The 19,243-nt window shown below is 36.9% G+C and overlaps 1 protein-coding gene across 6 annotated transcripts in view; it reads left to right on the top strand.

The window, feature by feature from the left end:
* SIPA1L2 (signal induced proliferation associated 1 like 2) overlaps positions 1-19,243 on the top strand; it is a 126,543-nt gene that overhangs the window by 17,307 nt on the left and 89,993 nt on the right. For all 6 annotated transcript variants that reach the window (XM_042025250.1, XM_042025249.1, XM_042025246.1 and 3 more), the window contains exon 2: positions 10,255-10,327. The gene's annotated coding sequence lies outside the window, so the exon portion shown is untranslated. The remainder of the gene's footprint in view (positions 1-10,254; positions 10,328-19,243) is intronic.

Genomic DNA, 19,243 nt, shown 5'->3' with positions numbered 1-19,243 from the left:
GTTCAGAACCATACAAACTGTGCCATATTTGAAGTAAGTTACTGAAGCTTCATCTGCAAGAACAATGACCTTGAGAAATTAAACTGGAATTTTTCACAATCAAAATTCTCCGGTGGTTTTCTATTTTTTTTTTGTAATAGAAAAGAAAAAGTGTCTGTCAAACATAAATGGAAAAGGAATCAAAATGAGGTAATCCTGACCAGAGACTAAGCTTTAGTTTTAAGTTAGCTTTAGTTTTGCCATTCAGTAAAGAACAAAGGTCTGGGAAACAGCAGTAGAAGTGGTAATTGCAATTCCCCAAATTTAAAATGCTTTTTATTTAGTAACAGTTCAGGAATTTTGGATGATTGAAGGGTGGTGAACGAATTTTTTTTCTCTTTTTGGTCAGGCAAACGAAGTATACTCTAGGCTATAGCGTAAGTATATTGGTCTCTAGTTGCAGTGGGAATCCAAAATATAGCAAAAATGTTTCCTTAGTCAAAGGTAATCAAAGAAGAATTCATTTATAATTTTTTGAAGCATGTAAAGATCTATGGTCCCATTCCAACTTCCCAAAAGTGTTTGTTCAAATCAAAGCTGTTATACAAAATTTACACTTTAATGGGCTTCAAATTTTTTTAATATAAGGCAGCTACCATATCCAGAAACATCTGGTATTACAGCCTTCAAAAAAGGTATTCTTTCCAGGTCACTTAATGGGTGAAGCCAAATGATTTTTTTCTGTGGCAAACTTTCTTTGACTTTTGTGAAATCAGAATAAACATGTACCCAAAAATCTGTCACCAAATCCTGTTCATCTATGGGTATGGATTAATTTTCTTTGGGATGCTGAAAGTTTGGTCTGCTTCCAAATTAGTCTCTCTTGACATAAGAGGGATCATGTTCTTGTTACAGTATGTTGTAGTGTACATACCAGCTCAGGTATGTAGCTCAAGTCTTGGTATTGCTTGAAAGGATCTCCATTAGTTCTTTCTCTTCTGTTGTTTATTTGCCTTGTATATTCCTCTTTGTTTTGCATTCTGTGTGTTTAATCTGGCCTATTTCACTCTACTATTACGCCCGGTAATGAGTGTTGACTATAAAAAGCAATGGTAGTAAATTATGAGACTCTTATTCTTGGAATGAGTTTGATCACCAATTATGCTATTTTTGCCTTTGATGTTCTAAAGGAGATGGGAGACATTCAAATGCAGTTCTGGGCATTGTCAATGTTTTCAGTGTTGTTTCAGAGTTAAGGTTGAAAGAGGACTACAGAATTTTGATTAGGATTTTCAATCAAATGTGTAAGTTCAGTGTGTATGGAAAGCACTATGAGGCTATAATTGAATGAAAAATTAATTTCTAAGTTCTGAAAACTAGTTTGTTTACGTTACTGGATATTTCAGTAGGAGAGCCAGATGAAATGTTAAAGATCTTGATTTATGTTAAATATCTAATTTTTGTTCCCTAATTTCAAGAGGAATGTTGAGAAATTGGGGAGCACCAAGAAGGGTAGAAAGCCCTTGTTTGGAGCAAACAAGCTGCCAGGAGAAGCTGACAGAACTAGGCTTGCTCACTCTGACAAAGTAGCAGCTACTGAGTGACCTATGTCACTTGAGGCGCTTGAGGGTCATTCCAAAAAACGGTGGAGGTGAATTTTTTCCACTGTCGCGAGATCGGCCACAAACTCTGATATGGAGTGTTTGGGTTAGATGTGAGGAGGAACGCTACCAGGAGGCCTGTACAGGCCTGGAACAGACTGCCTGGAGAAGCAGCTGAATTTTACATCTTTGGAGGTCTTGAAGACTCAGCAAGACCAAGCCATGCCTCATCATTTCCAGTGCTGATAAGAGTCCTGCTCTGAGCAGAAGATTGAACTGCATGACTTCCAGAAGTGTCTCTCAGCCACTCCAAAACTTAAAATGATTAGGCTTTTGCTCATCCTTTAGCCCTCTTCTTTTATTACCTCATTCTAAAATGATTGTGGCTCATATGTATGTTTGAAAAAGTAAGCAATGCTGTCAAAAGGCATATCCCACAAACATTAAGGCATTTACAAATGATACTCAGAAAACCCTACTCTTGCTTTTGAGAGAATATATTGATAAAAAAAATTCCTTTTCTCTGACTGTGTTTGAAAATCATCCTACTTTTCATGCTTGATGAAAGCAGACCTGATAAAGAAATGCTTTGGGTTTTTTTCCATAGTACTTAATATCTTGCTTTCTACTCAAAAATGACAAAAAGTATTTTTTCTACCCCAGACAAATGTCAAAGATAAATAATATATTGAGCAGACCTATGGGAACAATATAAAAAAGTATTCATCTTATTTCCATGAATAGCATTCACAATACTGTGATTTAGTTATGGGTTTTTTTACACTCATTTCGTGACTTGTGAGTAATTTTTGTATCTTTCCTATTTTTAAGCTGTTGCCTTAAGTCAGTTGCCATGTTCTACTTACCTTTAATTGAAATAGCCAGGTACTGCCTCATCATTCAGTTGAATTTTTTAAAATTTGCTTTCCTGTGGATGCAGTCAATAATTTCTGCCTAATTTAGTAACTTCAGTTCCAGGCTGATAATTCTCCTTTACTGTTAATAGTTTCAGCATTCTTATTTTCATGAGGTTTCTTATTTTTTTGTGTTCAGGTGGTATCAAAAGCAGTGCAGATGTCTTACTTTTCTGCTCTGAAAATGGAGGGAAGTTAAGAGCCCCTGTCTTTCATTGTGGGGTGTGGTACTCAACTTCTCAGTGGTTATACCAGACTACTCACATTTAAGCTCTTTATCTCTTCTGTGATGAAGTCTGGCATAATAAAAAGTTAAAAATAAACAAAACAAGAAAAAAGGAAAGACTATGAGGACTAAATGTTGAGCTACTCCTGAAAATAGCTATGCTATTTAATCCCTCTCATCTATTGTATTTTCTATAATTTGTGGTCCAAACCTGTTATTTGGTAGTGCCAGAGATGATGTTGTTTCGTGCTCTCTTTGTGATCTTGCTTATTACATGCTTTTGCTGTGTTGTCAAAATGAGCTATTGCAAAGGGAGAAAGCAATGCCTGGAGCTGAACATTGTTTCATAGGAGAAAAATAAAGGTGGGAATGAAGACGGTGTTCACATTATGTGTGTGGAGTGTCATGTTGAAAATATAAATGATAAAGATTGAGCTCTTTGTGTGATACCTTTTATTAAAGATACTTACATTTCATATTAATTGCAGATTTACTGCAGGTAAAAAGATATCTATTTTAATGATAGGCATCATGGGGTGTTCTGTTAATTTCTGACAAAATCATTTTGATATAAAGCACAGATCCTTTCCCAGCTGAAAAGCAAATTCAAAAGGTAGAGCTATCTCAAGCTTACCTTTTCTGTTTTCATAATAAAGAATATTCTTTACTTGGGGTTATATTCTGAATGTGGCAGAACTCTTTCAGGTCAGAGCAGGGTTAGTGGATTTTTTTTTCATATTCAGGATGATGCTATAGTGACATTTGAATGTATGTAAGAAAATTCTGATGGCCTAAGGATAGGTCTATTTATGCTGCTACTTATATTAGAGAGTGTGTCAGTAGTGTATATGTACTCTTCACCTTATGTGTTTCTTAGCAAGTGCTTTTTGTTATCTTTCTCAGAGAAAGGACCATCCAAAGTTGCAGGTTCTATAAACAATTCTTCTCAGCAGTCAGACTGAGACTTAAGCAAACAAAAGATGAATGGATATTGCTTTTCAAATTAGTGCTGCTGTGTAATTAATTGTGCTTAATTAGCAAATCTTTCTTTAAGCATCCACACTGCAATGATGTAATTTGTTTTCCCAGGTAACTGATCACAAAGTATGGAAAGCTCCTTTTAACAAACTCCAAGTAATTGCACATTTCACTGGAAGTGTTTTGATTGAACAGTGGTGATTTATCTGATGACCTTCAATCTGTCTTGGGTCCATCCAGTCCTTCCAGCTGGCTTGCTGTTGCTTTAAGATATGAAATGGGTGTTTGGGCAGCGCACTCCCTGATAAATTAATGTTGTTCCCTGTGCTACTCAGCTAGAACAGTTTGGAAGTGCATCCACTGGGAAGGCATCCCTCCTTTGCTGCCTGTGCTGAGACTGGTATGTAGAACTAGGAACAGTGTTTACTGTGATGGTGAAGGATCTGCAATCTGACCTGTAGCTGGTGAGGTTCAGCCAGCCTGGATCAAATAAGGTATCCTTTCCACAGAGAGGCAAATATAACCTTGTGATAATATTTTTAGATTTTATATAATTTTATACTGTGACAGCATTCGTGATAGGTGTGCTGTGATATTATGTGATAAAGTTCTCAATTTCCTTTTGAACTGAGTGATATGTGTGGCCTACAAGAGGATTAGTGCCCTCATGTGCTTGACTTCTTTTAGAAGTTGAATTTTCTACACGCCACTGGGCAATAGAGAATTGCAGATCTTAGAGATGAATGTAATTCTTACTATGATGGATGTTGGTATTTCTGAAACTCAAAAACAAGTGTACAAACTGAGATGCCATACATCCAGAATGAACACAAGTTATTTTTCATTGTCCTTGTGGCTTTTGTTTAGAATAGGGAGTTTGAGAAAGATCTGTTACTGGGGAATTCCATTTTGGGTTTTAAATAGACATTGTAGCATTGTGGCCAACATTGGTATTAAAATCAACGATCTTGTCAAATAAGAGAGGAGTTTGGTATTGTTGTTGTTTGTGTTATTTTGGAGTTTTGTTTTTGGGGGGGTTTTGGTAGTTTTTCTTTTTTGTTGTTTTTGGTTTTTGTGGTTTGTTTTGTTGGTTTGTTTTTTTTTTTTGACAAAAGTACCTGGAACACTGATCTCTACACCTTTATCTGGGCTGCAAAAAATTAAGAAAGAACTTACGGATTTAGAAGGAAAACCCTGTTTACAAGTCAATGTGTGAAATAATTGTGTTGTCCAAAGCTGGGGATTTCACAAGTTTTATAGCAATGGTTATTGTATATCTTTGTTTTGTTTCACAGTAAAGCATGCTGCTACTTCCTTAACCTTATTGTTTTCTATTTCTCAGTCTGTATTTCAAAAAGAAGCAGCATGTTTTCTCTCTGAAATGAAGAATTAAAAGAGATTTCTTGTATGAAACACCTGCACAGTAGGAAGTGAAACAGAGCTTTTTAGCTCTCACTATTTTATGGCAAGATTTCTGTTCCCTTTCCTTCCTGTAAACAAAAGGAGTCACTTAGAGAGTGGGAAATAAGCTATTTACAGGACATTTTCTGTATGAAAGGAAGGAAAAGGCCTTTACAGAGATCAGTCTATTGTGTTGGGAATATGTAAAGTTATACGGAGTTAAATTGAGTTTAGTTCTTGGAGAGGAAATACATGGCAAAATACATGTAATCACTTCAGTCTTGACCCTGTAAAGTGCTAGATGCCCCCATTAGTTGCTGAAATCAAAGCAGAAGCTAGGACATGGAGTGCTGTGGTTTGATCCCAAATCTTATGTGTAACCTGTCATCACTGTAAGAACTAGATCAGAGAGAGACTACACTTTAAAGTAAAACTAAGAGCTTGTGCAGTGTGGCTTTTATTTATAAACAAGCACTTTCGATACTTGTACTTTTAGATAGATGTTCAAGTCACTTTTGCACATCTGTTTTCCATCTGTCTCTTTGAAATACAGTTGTCTTTGCTAGACAAGTGTCATAGTTGGATTTTTCATGGAAGTAATGGTTTCCAATGTACTTGTAGAGTGTGTATATTTTCAAAGTTCTGCTTCACATATGAAATACATTAACTACTATTCTGATGTGAACCAGGTGATCTTATTCTTGCCTGTGTTATAAAATTAATTTCTGTGAATAGCTACTTGATTTTCATTTACCTTCTGTAGCACCAGCAAGAGGCTTTATCACCAGTAAGAATTGTGGGTTAGGTATTTAACTCTAAATTCTGCCTGAGCATTATGGAATAATGTAGCTTTCTTGAAACCTTGGGTGTATAAGATGATAGGACTGACAATAGCTTTGCCAATAAAATTGAGCAGGTAGAGAAAAATCTTATTATTAATTGTATCACTTTTATCTGCAGTTCTTGTACTTAAGTCATACTTGAAAATGGAAATTTATTGTAGCAGTTTTTGTCATTTCTTTTGCTCAATATATTAAGTTCAAGATTCCTAATACTTGAATATCATGAATAGGCAATTGTAAGTATGGGCAAGAGGAAAGTAAAGAATTTAACTTAATAGATACTGAACTCCATTTTTGTTTCAAAAGGGGTACTTAAATACAAAAAGCTTTAATAGCAGTGTTAGCTGTTAAAGAAATGATGGGGTTTTTTCTTGCATGGTGGGTTCAGTTCCTCACACAGAAATCCTAATGTCTGGGTGTTTCAGCCTAGGTTGGCAGATAAGGCTGCAGTATGTGCATGTGTGTTTGTAAAAGGCAGCTGAGAGTGGTGTATCTTCTGGCATGTCTTGGTGAAAGGAGAATGTGCCCTGTCTTTGTCCTGGCAGAAGAAAAGAATGATTCCCTTGCTGCCTGTATTTGGGTTTGTGTTCTTCTAGACCAGAATTGTTTGTCTGCTTGTTTGCTTTCTCTCTGTAGTTTTCTAATTCTTTTTTCAAGACAGGGTATTACCGAAAGGGCTACTGGATGAATGAGACTTGGTCTAGGTGTAGAGGAAAGTGTAAGGTTTCTTCTTGGAAGTTTGGTGTATGACACTTCATCGTGCCATAAATCGAGTCTCTCCTGATGGGAGAGGATTTGCTGAAAGTCCTTGCAAGGCGCTTAAAAGATAAAGTGAGACGTCTTCTGTAGTTTCAATGCTTCTAGATAGTTGTTTATTAAGTCTTATCAGAGAAACTGAGCCACTAGCGTGACCCAGGTAAAGCATGGAAGGAGGAAAAGTAGGAGTGAGAGCAATTATCAAAATTTACACAGCCTTTTTAAAAACATTTTAACCAATAGTTACTAAAAACATACATTATTTTTACTTTCTTACCAATTATTCAGTAACACGACTAGGAACTGCAGAATTTTCTATCCAGTCATTCCAAACTACTTTTACTGCAAAATATGGAGTGGTAGGAGAAGTGGAAGAAGGTTTAGAGAACAACAGCAATCCTCCATTTTGGTATTTTTTGCTCTTATCTATATACTATAAGGAGAAGCCTAAAACCTCTAAAATTTTCACCCTGTGACAATCTTACATAGTAGTCTATAACTTAATTCACACCACTGTATTTTCTAGCTGTTGTCTGACTGTTGGTAATTTTTTCCAAGGTTTAAAGCTATACCAGTGGTGTCCAGGGGGGTAAAAACCCTTAAAAACAGGCAGAGAAATATTCTCGGCACTCTGGGTTCCTACAAAGTGTTGAAGGCACAAATGTCGATAGTATCCCACAATCTAGAGCAAATGACTTGACAAGGCATTAGCTAGCCTTCATGGTCCTATGTGGAATTTGTTTTTTTCCTTGGATATGCCATCAAAAATACATCTCCTACAATGTAAATCGAGTGCATCCAGGGTACCTCAGAGTTACCAGGTAGATTGACTGCATCAGGCTGATATTCTGGACATACTGAACTTCTGTGGAGCTTATCTCTGCAGTGACCATCTGTACAGTGTTTTGGTGCGCTAGGAAGCTGCTTGGAGCAAGGCTTTCCTGATGAGGATGCTGCTTCTTTGCCCATTCTTTCTGGAATCAATTTCTTCTGCATAGCCGAAACTTTTGGGTAGAGAAAGAAAACTTGCCCAAGGAAAATGAGAGATCTTGTACTAATATTATTCTATCTTTCTGCTTTTCCCACAACAACAAAATAGGAATAGAAAATATTAAAAGATTGGAACATAAATAATACCATATATTCATGCAGAAAAGTAATTTTTTTGTGGCTGAAAATGACGTGCAGTATATGGCAGGCCGCAGTTACGAATGTCTGACTTTTAGCTAAACAGGGCTACTAACAAGGATCGACTTTGCTATGCAGGAATTCTTTCTACCTGCATTTCAGGTATCTTTCGATGTGAACTCTTCTTTGCCTTGTCTTTGGCCAAACTGACTTCCTCAATGACAATTCCTGTAGAAACAAGGTATTAGTTTTCAATTCCAGTGGACATTCAGATAAAGATTAAGAAACCAGCAAATGAAACCCATGTGTTACTTCCTGGAGAATAAAGAAACCCAGAGGTGACTCCATAAGTAGTTAAACATGAGACGTCCAGGACAAACAGATCTGTGATGCACAGCAGTGTTATGATGTCCAATACTACAAATAAGTTTTGAAGCACATGAAAGAAAATAGGCACCATTATTTCTGTTTTGTAATTTGTTACTTTATGTGAGTTTAAAGCATTACTTGAAATTCTGAGGGATTTTTTTTCCATTTGTAGACCTTCATGAATGTATGGGCAAGATGTTATGAAGAAAACTTTCGAATGCTGGTGAAATAATAAATTATTTTTGAAATATATACCATTATTTTTATTCTAAATTTCTTAAATTCTTTTCCTGATTTGGTGTTCTGTATAAGAACTTTGGATTAAAGAAAAAAATTAGTATGTGGGCAAGGCCTAGTGTTTTCCCATTTGGCTGCCTCACAAAAGAGCAACATAATCCTCTAAATCCTACTTTACTCTGAGGATCAATTGATTCCACTTTCTGCTCCCATAAGCAGACAATCTAAAAATTGTCTTTGAGACAGATATTTTGACGCTTGCTCTTCCAGTGATCTGAATATATGATTACTTTTTTTTTTGTGAGAAGGACAATGTTAATAATGATAATATTCTCATAAACTTATTTATAGAAACTGGAAGCAGTTTCTTTTGGAAAATGGACCAGATTCCATAGCCATTCTAAAAAAAATTGGCTTTCATTTATGCAGTTGCTTTCTTCTCGTGTTTTTACTTTTGACTTTTAGTACTTACTATGCTTTAGTTTCAGATTTTACTGGAGTGAGCTTTATGTGTGAAATTTGTCTTCATCAGATGTCATTTTTAGGTTAGGAATGAGAAATTTCTGTTTAATATCCTGGGGGTTTTTAATTGTGTCTTCTGCTGGCAAACAGATTAGTTATCTAATGATACTGGTCCACACTACTACTGATAGAATTTAGGGCTTTTTTTAGCTCTCCCATGAAAACTGCACTGGTGAATGTGTTTGCTCAAGTTTTAGGTTGTAACTACACCAGGAGTTGGGGTTTTTATGCAACTGTGAGCATACTGGTAAAAGTAGACTAAAGTGATTGCCTATTTTTGACTAGACCTAGAAGGAGGATAGTAGTAAACTGTCCTGCATCCCATCTGCCGGTGTCCATAATACCTAGATATGCAGCTGACGTAGGATTTTCAGGCTTTGTGTTCTTTTCCATTGTATGCACTATTCTGTAAAATACCTATTAGAATTATATTTATCCCTATGGTGGTGATTTAGTACAGGAAATAACATCTGTTCCTGCTGTGTGTGTGTGTTCTTTTTCCTTTCTTTCAGTATGAATATAATATTGTGTATTTTCAAGCTAAATTTTACTATCTGAGATCATGGAATGCCTTTTGAAACTTTGTTAGCTCAGATATAAAATAGCCAAATTGCCTTATTGGTACATGACAGTTTTATGATTTATCTCTCTCTAATGTTGATCAGATAGACCTAGCTAAAATATTTTTATTTTACATATGCTTTTATTTACCTTCATTCAGAAGCAAATGTAAAATTGTCACATGTAAATTTTGTGGTGTTAGATACTTTCTTCACTGTAAGTCATCCCACAGAATCTCAGAGCATGTATCTAAACTTTTTGGATCAACTCCCTACTCTTTTCTCTCAAAACATTTTATGGAACTTCATGACTTTTTCTCATTCTTGTAATTGAAGATATTATTAAGCTACTTGCTTTTTACAATACAGTTCTAAGAATAGCTGTGGACCCTTTATCATGACCTTTGAAGCAGAGCCGTAATGAAACAGTCTGTTGGTTCAGCACGTACTGTCTCATGACCTTTTGCCCTAGCAACGCTTTTTTTCCAGTTATTGCCAGGAGCTTCCATAGATAACACCTTTAACTTCTCTGTTGCAACATATACATATGGCACTATGCTGAATTTTAAAGCTAGCGAGTTGTTCTTGATAATTTATTTGCATGTAGAAATTAGTAGATTTTCATTTTACACAAATGTTTATTTAAGTTTTGGGTTTTTTTTTTTACTTATCCCTTAATACCATAACGGGACATGTTCACCTAAAACCAAAACCAATGAACCTTTCTTATTTGACTTGCAGGTATCTCCATTTTGTTGATATCAGAAAAAGAGTGGCTCAAGTTGACATCCTTTGTGAACTCTTCTAGCCAAAGGTAAATTTCTAACTGGTGGCAAATATGTTTTTACTATGCTTGTAGTACTGCCCTACCTTTTAAATAAAAAGGCAGCTGTGCTGCTGTCTTCCTTAATGTTTGACACCTCACAGACTGTATTTCCTTGAGATACCTAAAGCACCCTAAAAAACCCCTAAGAGAATCATTTAGATGGCTCAGCATACAAGTGAATAACAGAATCATAGAATGGTTTGGGCTGGAAGGGACCTTTAAGATAATCTCATTCCAATCTCCCCATTATGGGCAGGACACCTTCCACTAGCTCCCTTCAACCTGGTCTTTCACAACTTCTCAGGGCAGCCTGTTCCAGTGTTTGACCATCCTCACAGTAAAGAATTTCTTCCTAATATCCTACCAAAACCTGCTCTCTTTCAGTTTGAAGCCATTCCCCCTTGTTCTATCATTGCATGCCCTTGTAAAAGTCCCTCTCTGGCACTCTTGTTGTCCCCTTTGGATACTGGAAGGCTGCTATAAGGTGTCCCCAGAGCCTTCTCTTCTTCAGGCTGAACAAAACCTGTCTTCAGAGGAAGTTCAGCCTTTTTTTTGAAATCTGTAACTTTGCAGATTGCCTCTCATTAATATTAAAGTGTATGGTACAATCAATATTATACAGCTGTTACTATACAGAAGGACTATTGTGTTCCTTAATGCATCAGATAAACCAAAAATAAAATCATGGTTTTGGTGATTTGGAAATTCTTAGCTTGGTTGTCTTCTCGAGAAGAGCTACTATGACCAGAAATAGACACTAGCATAGTGGGATGAAAGAATGTCCTTTGTAAGTGCTAATTTAGCTGCTTGTAGACAATCCCGAGCCTCCAGTCACCAAAAATCATGACATCTACATGTTTTCTGCACCAGGAATCAGGAGTTGCCGTTATCATTCTATGCCTCCTATCTCTACAAACTCATTGATCTAGTTCAACTGGATTGGTTTTAGTTCTAGGGTATGGCTCAGGCTTAGAAATACTTCGTGTTGGCTGAACACAGTCTGTCATCTAAGGACATTCAGTATAGTAGTTTTCTGTCTCTATCATATTTCTGACACCAGTAAAACTTTTAACTTTCATTTCCAACTACATATTGTTTCAAGGAGGAAAAAGAAGTCTGAAACAAGAATTAAAATATATCTCAAATTGATTATGCGTTCAGAGATTTGTAAGAAGTAAGATAACTACTTTTTGTCAATATATTCAAAGAACCATAGATTTAGGAGCCTGAATAATTGATCCTCCTTGCCATGTTTGCCATGTGCTTTCATGCAGGAGAAAAATTGAACCTTCTCTCCAGCCACCTGAGCCCCTCAGCCCTCTGTGTGCTACAGCAGTTAAACTAGGTGGATGCTCAATAGATGTGTTGCTGTTTATCAGATTTTAAGTGGCTCCCTTTGCTCACATCAGGTTAATAGTCTTTTTCCCCTTCTCACCTGAGACTCCATTTTTTCAATAAATGGTCAGTTCTGTAATACAAAATAAGATCACCACACTCCTGTGTTACTGAGCCTGATGAAGCTCTGCTTTATTAATGGCAGCGTAGAACATATCTCTGAAAATCTTATCTACTACTTTTCTTATAAACAATGTGTTTTGTTTTGGAAATAGACTGAGAGGACAATATTGTAGCATATTTTGCATTATGTGTTGTCAATAATATCTTCATTTGAATAATGCTACTGTAGTAAAAGAGAACTTTACACTAGTACTTCTAGTCTAGAATTGTGTGCTAACCACTTCTAGTATTGCATTTGCTTTATCTTTTGGCTGTACAGTTGGCCAATGCATAGCAGATGTTAAAAGAGATCTGGAAGAAGCTATTTTGGTTCCTAAAGGCAGGGAGCCAAAAAAATATCTGTGCTATGTTATGTTTCTCTTCACTGTGCTACACCAAGCCTGTAGTTCTGGAAAGATTTATTGATTTATTTGGATCTTTCTATTTAGCTTACTGGAGCTTGGAAAGAAGTAGGACTCACTCACCTCTTCAAACGCTATATCACTCTAAATAATAAAGAGATAACAGTAAGAAGCACAAGTTGACTACTTGTGAAAGCATTAGTGAGGTCCTCCAAAATAGAAGTCAAAGTAAAATAGCATGCGTGTTAATAAAATGGAAGAGCTTACTAATGTGCATTTTGGGGTAGCTGTTTTGGAGAGGGAATAGGAGGGAAAAAAGAGGGAGTGTTGGCAGGTTGGGTAGGATAGTTAGGATCAAGAACTGTAGAGTGATAAGTCTTAGAAGAAAAAGAGGCAGCTAATTAAAAAAAATATGGGAGAAGCTAGTATTCAACTTTCTTTCCCTAGCCCTCAGCAAAAGTAGGACGTATTTTCTCTTTGAGGAAGAGGCTGATGTGCCACTGGTGTTTACTAAACAGATGTAAGAACAACAAATGCCTTAATAATCAAACAAAAAGAATTGAAAGAAAGTTGTTGGGAGGGAGGGGTTAAAGGATGCATTCCATCCTGATTCCTTAATTAATGTAACCTAATTTATTTCAGTAAAATGATTTGTGTATTATTGTTTTATACAAAGTAAAGGATTACAGTAAATTATCTTAATTGAAATCCTTTGTTTCTGGCTCATGCAGAAAAAGACTTCTATAAAATATTTGAAATAATTAAGAATTAATGCAAATACTTTTGAAGACAAACTGCAGAATGGGTCAAAAATATCCTATGAGTTTGTTTCTGGTTAGTGCTGCAACTGTGCAGGATGAGTGAGAAACTTGGAAAAAAGAGTTATGCATTTGTGAAGGAGAGACTTCTCAGAAAATTGGAGAAACAGAGCATGGAACAACATGGCTAAATGAGAAATCAAAAAAGTTCAAGAATTTGAAAATGGTTCAGGGAGAGCTAAACCATTCTGGAATTAAAGCTGGTGAAGAATGTGAAGGGTAACAAAAAGCCTGTTGGAAGTACATAAGGAGTAGAAGGAATGCTAGGGAAAACGTGAGCCCACTGATAGTGGGGTAGGGGATCTGGTGACAACAGATCCCGAAAAGCCTGAAGTGTTCAACACAGTTTTCACTTCAGCCCTCACTGGTAAGACCGCCCTTCCAGAATCCCAGACAGTGTGGAGCAAGGAAGACTTACCCTCAGTGGAGGGTGAATAAATTAAGGGATATTTAAACAAACTGTGCATAAAGCAGTCCATGGGACTTGATAGAATGCACCCATGAATACTGATGGAGCTGACTGATGTCAGTGTGAGGGCACTCTTGATTTTCTTCAAAAGGTCATGTGGAGAGGTTCCTGAGGACTGGAAAAAAATCTGTGTCCAAGGAGAGTCTGGGGAAGTACAGATAAAGAAACCTTGCTTGTCCCTGTGAAGGTGATAGAGCAAGTGATCCTGGAAGGTATTTCCAGATACATGGAGGACAAGAATGTGACTGGGAGTAGTGAGCATGAATTTAGGCGTGGTAAGTCCTGCTTAACCCATCTGATACCCTTCTATGATGAAATGGCTGGCTTGGTGGATGAAAGGAGATGGCCTTGATAGATGAACAGTGAGATAGACTGAAAGATGGCTCAGCTGCCAGGCTTAGAGGGTTGTGATCAGCAGCACTAGCTCCAGTGGCTCGCCAGTGGTATACCATAGGGACCAATACTAGGTTCAACACTGTCCAATGTGTTTGTTCAGTGACCCTGTTTCTGGGACTAAGCACACCCTCAGCAAGTTTCCTGATGATACAAAACCAGGAGGAGTGTTTGATATCCCAGGTTGTTGGGGTGCCGTCCAGAGGGACCTCAACAAGATGAAGATTGGGCAGACGACAACATTCCTAGTTTAAAAAAGGACAATGCCAGTTCCTGCAGCTGAGGAGAAATGACCCCAAGAACCAGCATGTACTGGAGGTCAGCCACCTGCAAAGAGCACTGCAGAAAAAGACCTGGAGATTTGGGAGGACAGCAAGCTGAGCATGAGCCAGCAAAGTGTCCTTGTGGCAGCACTGGCAAGGCCACACCTGGAAAGCTGTGTGCAGTTCTGGGTTTCCCAGTACAAGAGAGATAAGGACATATTGGAGAGCATCCAGTGTAGGTCACAAAGAAGGTTAAGGGATTGGAGCATTTTTCATACAGTGAGATGCTCAGTGAGCTGGAACTATTTGGCCTAGAGAAGGCTCAGGAGGATCTCATCAGTGTATAAATTCTTGAAGGGAGGGTGAAAAGTGGATGGAGCCAGGCTCTTTTCATTGGTGCCCAGTGAGAGGACAAGAGGCCATGAGTGTAATTTGAAATACACAGAATTCCATCTGAACACGAGAAAAGGCTTCTACTATGAGGATGGTTGGGGTCTGGAACCATCTCACAGGAGAGGTTGTGGATTCTCCATCTTTGAAGATATTTAAAACCCGACTGGACATAGCCATGAGCAGCTAATCTATCTGAACCAGTCTGAGCAGGGGAGTTGGGGTGGAAAATCTCCAGTGGTCCCTTCCAATCTCAAAGACTGTGATTCTGAGAACATAGGAAATGGGAAGAAATTGATGTATGTTTTGCAAGCAGGAAAAAAGCTTGAACGTATTGATAAATTTCATTAATTAAAAGACTAAGTCAAGGTCACCTGCAGCTCTTTCTTAATCAAGTTGTCGAGAAAATGCTCAGGTCGTTCATTCCTTGGTTAGTGACCTTAGGTAGCAGGGCAATAGACATCAGAATATTTTTCAGGCTCAGTTAATCAGGAGGGGAAAAGATTTAATGAGGTTTTAGAAGCATTTTTCATGGTCAAAACTGATGGTCTAAAAAAATCTATGAGAGCTTTGAATATTGTGAAACTTACTATGCTGTAATATTTTCTATCCTGTCTATCCAAGGTCTAAATTTTTGTATTCAATAATCAAACTCAGTAAATTTGAGTCAAATTCAGTAAAAATTGTACTCAAATTCAGTAAATTTGAGTCTTAAAATATTGATAATATGATACAGATGACCTCTTGCTATATTTGATCTTCTCTTGGGTAGCCTGTCACATCCACTCCTATCTAAAAAATGCAGACAGCTTAAAATAATCTCTTGCAGGCTGACCTGGTCTGGTTATTAACCCAAAACACTCTGAGCCCTGTCTGTTTGCAGAGTTGAGGGAGGAGGAGGGGGCAAGAGGCGAGGAAGCATCTAGTTTCAAAAATAGAAACCTCACAAGTACTCTAATTATCTTTTATGGTCCTCTAAAAAGCTATTCATTTGCTGTGAGTATCATTCAAATACTTTGTAGTTCTTAGCTGTTAGGGCTTTTTTTTTTTTGCAATTTTTTTCTTTTGTTTTGCCATCTCACTCCTGTCATTTAGCCTAGTAACCTGGTTTGCTGCCTTGTCAAATTCTTCCCTGTGAATGGAGTGTCTACTCTCTCTTGTATGGCAGCCTGTGAAGAGAGGGAAGGAGGAATACAAACTTTTCCCAGGTCCTCCACTTCATCTAGTGTCTGCTTGTATAACAGGTTTTCTGTTTTATCTTACTGCAAGTATGGGAAAGTGAAATAGATGGGAAGAAATCATACTTTAAAAATAAATAAAAAGAAAATTTTTTTTCCTGAAATTTCTTGAGGTTTTTTGGTCATATTTAAGACCAGGGATGTTAACTGCTTTGAACAGCTTCAGGAAGGGTGGGGCTATATGCCATCAAATGCTGAAGATCAAAGTCAACTGCAGCAGCAAAGTTTTCTCAAAAATATAAACTAAATTTGTAAACATTTTTTGAAGTGGTTATTTCTAAGGGGGATGGGAACACATATTTCCAGTTCATGTACGGTTTGTTAAGCATATACACTAACTCCTTAGAAGAAAAGAGAAGTTGAGACATTTCTGTATGTGACATCCTTCCTTTTGTCATTTGCCTCTTGGAGATTATAGAAAAGTCATCTTTGTTATTGTTAATGATGATAACAGCTAATTATGTTTAGGTGACTGACAGATTAGATAGACTATTTCTACTTTGCTTTTTTTTATTTTTCAGTTGGCTCCAAATCACCATCCACAGACATTTACTTAATTTCCCTTACTTAGGGATGGATGTTATTGCTTATCCTGTTCAGAAACCAGAAAGAAAGAATGTGACTTTGATTTTTGGCTCTATTTTTATCTTTCCCTAAAGTGGGATTACTTTTTTTTTTTTTTTTTAAGAAGAGAATGTTTAGAAATTTCTTCCTGCATAATTTTGGAATTTAGAATACACTTGTAAATTGATTTCTTTGGGGTTTTTTTTTTGCCTGGTTTTTTCTCTTTGGCAAGCCTTCTTTTAAGAATTTTGAAGGTTGGAGTGGGCTGCAGGTTTAAGTCAAAACTATTTTCTAAGTACAGATAAACTGAGGGTATAGTCCAGCCCTTTTGCTTTACATATGCTAATTATTAGATAACATTTGGCAGTTGGTAGCTTTGTCTAAGCAGGAGGAAGAGTGTGGATTATATGACAGCTGAATGCATTTCAACTAACTTTGTCTCTAGGGCAGCTGGAATTTACAGTACTTTTAGATTTAGTAAGGTAAACTAAGGTTCTCTCTTACTTTGCATTTGATACAGTTTGGCTTAGAAACAGTGTTCTTAAACTAGAAAAAAATAATTGAAATACTTTGTTTTTCTCAACTGAGTTAGTGTTTGCAAACATGATAGATTTCAAAATAATGTAGTATGGTATTACTGGATGAAGTAGGAAGGAAATTTGCTCTATCATAGGATTATTACCACTATCAGGAGTTGTTGGAATGACATTTTGTGTAGCCAAAAAGTTAAAATGGAGTTTATTTTTTAATTGATTTTTTGGGGGGGTTTTAGCAGAGTATCTCTTTAAAGAAGTAATTGTAAAAATATAAAAATTGACAAACTGCATACTGAAATTATATTGTAGTTGACAAGTGTGTTTAATGAAGATGATTTTTGCCTTGAACCTCCATGTTTGTATTCCTGTTGCCCTTGTATTTTTTTGGTGTTAAGTTCACACAGGAAACTAAAATAGAGTTCTCCATTGTTTTAGGTGTGTGTGTGTACTATGAGGTTGTGTGCATAGCCTCTAGAACTGTGTTCTAAAGCAATTGTTTCATTGTTGGACGCTTCGGGTTTCCTGGTCTCTAATCTCTTTTCTTTGTGAATATCAAGGTGAAGTGGGTGATGTAGTCTTAATGCTCCGCTCCTCTGGCTGATTTGAAATTATTTTGGTTTTTTTTTTTTTCATCTTTTACTGTAGTGCTGCGTGAAAAAATCTTGACTAAACTGGGTTGCATTATTTATTTGTTTGTTTATTTGTTTGTTTAGCTTTCTTTTGAGATAAAAATCAGTTTCTCATACTAACCCCTCAGTGCTGGCCATAAGATCAATGGATGGGTGATGAGGTGGAGAGAAGGTTTTCCCCAACTTCTTCCAGCTCTGTGCCTCAAATATTAACATACAGCTTAGGTTTTCTAACTGACAGATTTAGTTTTTTAAATTACTCTTATTGACTTCTAAGTGTTAGCTGGGACTGGAATATACTTCCTGTCTCCTTTCAATCCTTGATAAGCATGCTGATTTGCATGCAAACAGCAACCCCCATTTCTTAGATTCAGTTGTTACCACCCTGATGCTCTGTCCTTTTTACATGGTGCGTTTCCTTAAGTATTCAGCCCAGAAACTGCCCAACTATGTTTCGTATGCTGGTCAGTGAAGATTTTACTAAAATCCCTTTTTTACTTGTCTTCTCTAGGTAGCAGAAGCAGAGCTTAGTACAGTGTAAACAGATGTTTCTCTATTTATGTTTAAATTACAGAATGTTGTCAAATTATCTTGTCTCATAGCACTGGAAAGACACAGGCTCTGGAAAAAAGGCCTTAGTGGTATCCCATACCTTCTGTGAAGGCTGTCTGTATAATGGATTGGGGGTGAGTGGTTGGGGGTTTTTTAAGCACTTTTAGTTTGTGTCACCTTATAAAAACTGTCTTTACAAAACCAGGACAGAGGCGTCCACATGTATTCTATGGATGAATCTCTGTAGGGTATCATTCATACTTGCTTTATTCTGTAACATGCTACCTTCTTTATTCAACTGTTATGAAATCTGCTCATTAATTGAATCAGAAGACATCTGGTTTTGATACTGACTCATGTTTAAAAAAATCTTTCGTTTGACCATATATGTGGTCTGTCAAGTGGTATTCATTCCGTCTCTGGAAGCAAAGATTTCCAGTAAAGTGCGTCCTACATGTCCATTGCCCAGACTCAGGATCTGCTTCTATTATCTTGTCTGTAATTATTAGATGTTGATTATAGCTAGAGCTGTGAAGATTTTTGGTTTTCCTATTTCGTGAATAATTTAGTTTCTAAGTGTTCCTGTATTTGGTGAGGGTGGAGGATGCAAACTTTTGTCTAGATGCCTTCCCACTTCATACTAGCCAGTTGCTCCATAGTTTCAGTATTTCACTGGCACATAGATTGCTGAGGTTCCATTTAGTAGATATTTTTGCACTAAGATTTAATTTACTTTCCTATGTTAAATAGAGATGTTAGAGCTTATTTCTTGTGGGAATCTAGATGATATTGCAACAAAACAGGAATGCATAGTTAAAAATGTTACTTAGAAGGCAAGCTGTATACTGAACAGACTGTACTCATGTTTAATTAATAAAATAACCTTTTTTCTAAAAACGAAAGTCAAATGCCCCTCCCCCCCAAAAAAGCAAACCAACCAACCCACAAACAAAAAGACCCAACACAAAACCTGACCCAAACAGTAACAAAACGAATCAAACTCAAATTGGTATCCTTCTCTGAGTATTTCAGGCTAGGGAGATGCTGACTGTGTTGTACTGTGTAGCAATATTGGATAATTTTTTCTGTATTTGTAACTTCGTTCTACAGTTTCCACAAAGCTGCTTTTCTCCAGTGGACTCAGAATTTTTATGTTAATGTGTACTCTTTCCCCAGTTACTTCACACTGTCTC

This window comes from Corvus kubaryi, unplaced genomic scaffold, assembly GCF_017639235.1.
Source record: "Corvus kubaryi isolate FWS band 111438036 unplaced genomic scaffold, C.kubaryi_AGA036_p1.0 37266, whole genome shotgun sequence".
Classification (NCBI taxonomy): Eukaryota; Metazoa; Chordata; class Aves; order Passeriformes; family Corvidae; genus Corvus; species Corvus kubaryi.
This window is presented reverse-complemented; position numbering and strand designations above follow the sequence as displayed.